Genomic DNA, 261 nt, shown 5'->3' on the forward strand with positions numbered 1-261 from the left:
AGCACACTCTTTTGCTTTGGATCACGACTTTAACCACTCAGTCTCAAGCTTTTCACTTGGACCTTCATGACACAAGCACATGGTTAGAGACAGTTTGATTTAGCCGCTTAGGCCTGGATTTTATTTCCTTGGGCCCTCCTATCCATTGATGCTCAAAGCCTTGGATCCTTTTTACCCTTGCCTTTTGGTTTTAAGGGCTATTGGCTTTTTCTGCTTGCTTTTTCTTTTTCTTTCTATTTTTTTTTCGCCATTTTTTTTTTT

The sequence above is a fragment of the Arachis duranensis genome, chromosome 3 (genome assembly GCF_000817695.3).
Source record: "Arachis duranensis cultivar V14167 chromosome 3, aradu.V14167.gnm2.J7QH, whole genome shotgun sequence".
NCBI classification, from domain to species: domain Eukaryota; kingdom Viridiplantae; phylum Streptophyta; class Magnoliopsida; order Fabales; family Fabaceae; genus Arachis; species Arachis duranensis.